Raw genomic sequence first — 3,821 nt, forward strand, 5'->3', positions numbered from 1 at the left:
GCAGTGTAAAAATAGCACAAACTTACTTAGAAATAATAGCACCGTAACATGGGAAGGGAAGAATCGGTGAATGCTGATAATAAAGATGCTCATGAGCAATTACCATTACAAGGAGCGCAACAAGAAGAGATAAAGTGGTGTGAATATCTTAAACAGTCCATTTCTTCTTGGAAACACAGTGTAGAACCAGACTTCTCAGTCTATCTATGTGGTTAAACCAGAAAGTGGGTTCGTAACAGAGGAATCAAATTCTAGTTGGCAGCAACATAAACAGCAAGCATATCATGATCAAACCAATTATATGATTAATTAGAAGGGGAAATGCAAACCAGAAGTCATCACCAGTTGGCATATCTTTTTTTTTCAGTTACGTATTCCAGTAGGCATAAAAGGCAAATATTCAGAAAAGGATTCCAAAACAGCAGGGTTAGGCAGCAATCATGGTCGTATTAAATGGAGCTATTAGTGGTAAAATGATTATGGAGCATTATTCAAAACTGAAAGGAATAATCAGAAAAAAGCAAGAGTCAGGGTATATGTTCCTATCTCTCAGGTGAGAATTCAGAAATATCTCAGCAGTTACATATAGTCATAATCAGCATGAATGGGAATAATTATTGAGCANTCCTTGTAGCTTGGAGTTATTATACACAACTCACTTTTAACCCTTTGATGGTCGAACGATATTCATTGATTTATTTTGTTCTGCACCACCTAATAATCAACTAGGACCCAACCCATTATAATTTAACGTTATGGTACTTCTAAAGGACACATTGATTCAAGCCATAATTCTTTTGTTCAGAAACTGCACAAGTCAATATTAGCTTTCTAAATTGTATGAATGATTTGCAATATTATGTCAATTCAAACAAGCCTAATGCGACAGCACCTGAAGTAAAGGATCCTCAAAACCAACAAAGGGTACACCGTGCAAGAGTAATTAAAAAATCATCTAACAACCAATTACAACAAATAAGGTATATAGTCATGTTTGAAGCCACCAAATATAAACTCTATAAAAGCAGCCTTGAATATCCATAATTAGAAATTACACAAGGGACCTTCATCCCTCATCATCCTCCTAAAGCAATTGAATTTCTTCAACCATAGACAGAATCCACGATTGGTGGCTGAGATGAAGAAGGGAGTGCACCCAGAGAAGCAGAATCAGGTTTGCGTATGGCAGTGGCGGAAGAGCAAAATCCTCACTCTTCAAGATTGTAAAGATGCTTTATCATCATTTCAACAAGATAGTACTGAAGAAAATAAAAAGGTGCCTCAAGTGGAAGAGACTACCAAGGAATGCATTAAGAAGATGCGTATTGAGTTTCAAACCAAAATGTCAGATGACTTACAAACACCTGTAATAACAACTGGTTCACTCCAAGAGGCCTTGGGCAGTCCCCGAATGCACATTTTGAACCTAAAAAATCAGCATTAAACCCAATGAGAAGGAAGCCAAATAACATTGTTAGAATAAACCACACCAACACTAAATCATCCAGCCCAGAGTCATCAAGCAAGACTTGAAGAGATAGTTTTAGTAACAGATGCAAATCAAAAGCCATGGTCTGATGATAGGCTCATTTTTTTCAGTTACACACTAGGCCAATTAACAATTGACATTCATATTAGTTCAGGGAGAAGGGCCAGTAATGAATCTTCAGAACAGAATCTCAAAAGATGACAATTAAGGGTGCAAATCAGAGGTTATAGAAGTTACACAAACGCACAGTCATGATCAGCAATAATGAGCAGTTTCAATAATCAGAAAACAAAAGGGTTGTGTACGTTTCTAGTTATCATTTGGTAAACCAAAAGGTCCTTCAAAAAACCATTATAAAGGGGACATCTCAGATACTTCGGGGGGAGGGAAAAAAAAAACACACAGGATACACAATTAGAGAGATTTTCAATTCAAAGAATTTCGGAGAGATTACACATACAGGGTGACACACCATGATTATAGAGCATTCAGAATACACATACACTCAGAAAAACATGATAGCAAGTGAAAAACAGAGAGCATTCTAGAGAGAAAGGCAGAAATATAAATAGATAGAGTAACATTCAAGCAGATTTAATATCATACCAGTTCCAGGGAACAATCACTATACCCATATCTAGACAAAAGGCAATCCGAATATAGAGTTATACATCACAGACGCCATAAACCAAGAAGGCAGAGACATACTCATCGTACAACAACGAAAAGCATATACTCAGGTAAACATTCAAGCCATAATAATATTGTGTTATGAACATATCCTTCATCGTGCGATGTATATACTAGACTTAGGCTTTTAATTGGTTACAATCAACCATATGTATTGGTTTCAGCAAAGCGTATATTTCCTAAAGCAAAGAAACAAAATAGATTGGAGTAGATGGTGCACTGTTGTAATTTTAAAACTGGACAATAGGACTTATATCCAAGTTAAAACTCCAACCAAGTTTGTTCCTCATATATGAACCATTTCACAAAGATTATACATACTCATGCTGATTGAGAGCAGAGGATAATCATAAAACATTTCTTCCGACTAGTTCTTAAGAAATTGATAAACAATTTTATTGTCATAAGCATATCATCCATTAATTTAGGCACTAAAAGGTGCATAAAAGCAAGCAGAAAGGAGGTACGATACCTTACTGATTCCCTTAGCCTCAATTGCACGATCCATGGTTCTGATATTCTCCATCAGCACCAATACTGTAAACCCTCGCATTTGGGGACATTGGGAACCCTTTGAGCACCGCAATCTCATCCCAAAAACCTTGCATACAGGGTAGACATAGGGGTAAGTCAATATCACTCGAATAGATCCCATCCTTTTTTGAAAGTAAGAGTAGTTGAGTCATTACCTTACTCTAATGACCACCGTGAGAATAGGAGCCTAACCGCAAGCCACCCCACAATATCGTCTTCGTTCTCTCTTAATCCATCAATAAAAAAAAACCAAACAGTAACTGAAATCAATCAAATAAGAAAAGAGGGAGATTTCGTTCGATGCATCTCGAAGAGAAAGGGATTCTCTTCGTCGATCCCCACCACCATCGACTAATCACCACCGTCGAAGAAGGAAAGAGGAGTAGAAGGGAGAAGAGGGCTTAGAGACCGTACCGTATGGGGACCCTCGTTCACCACTTCCATCCTCCGCTATCGTGAACCCGCCGTCGTGAACCAGGGCCATTGTGAAACAAGAACGTCTCACTTTCGGAACCAAGCTAAGGGAGAGGAGGATTAGGAAAGAGAGAGGGTTAGGGATTTCAAAATCCCTTTGGGATTTTTGGGGTTCTAAGGAACCCGTATGTAACCCCTGTTCCTTTTGTTAAGTTTGTTTTCTTTATTCATTTTCTTATCATTTGTGTTTTGTTATACTAATAAGGTTTGAATATTATTTCTTGTTTTTGTTAGGCTTTATGCTTTACACAACTAAACTCCAACTATCTTAGTTCAATATGTACCCAAATCAAAATAATATTTATCACCTAATTCCCTAACAATTATTAAAGATATTTCACCATTCAGAATTTGATATATAAAAAATAACTCAATATTATATTAGTAAAATAAATTAATTATGGAATTTTCATAGTAAGGTTACGGTTCGAGTTGTCTCTAACTTCTCTGAAAGCGAGAAGAAGGTCTACAACCAATACTGTCTCTAAGCTATTAATTCCTTATATATATATATATATAAATATAATTAATAAACTATTTTATCATTAAATTCTATATGCATAAATAATTAAAAACTATATTATCAGATTAATTAAGGAATTCTTATAGTAAGGTTATGGTTCGAGTTGTCTCT

General features: G+C 36.1%; 1 long non-coding RNA gene across 2 annotated transcripts; it reads right to left on the minus strand.

Moving 5' to 3' along the window:
• Positions 894–3,218, minus strand: LOC109345988. Of its 2 annotated transcripts, XR_002107463.1 has the most exons (4): positions 3,128–3,218; positions 2,869–2,939; positions 2,652–2,780; positions 894–1,426 (listed from the first exon to the last, which is right to left on the minus strand). It is a non-coding gene; the product is annotated as an uncharacterized LOC109345988 (long non-coding RNA). The 2 variants fall into 2 exon arrangements; XR_002107462.1 differs by having other exon boundaries at positions 2,869–3,218.

This window comes from Lupinus angustifolius, chromosome LG04, assembly GCF_001865875.1.
Source record: "Lupinus angustifolius cultivar Tanjil chromosome LG04, LupAngTanjil_v1.0, whole genome shotgun sequence".
Taxonomy (NCBI): domain Eukaryota; kingdom Viridiplantae; phylum Streptophyta; class Magnoliopsida; order Fabales; family Fabaceae; genus Lupinus; species Lupinus angustifolius.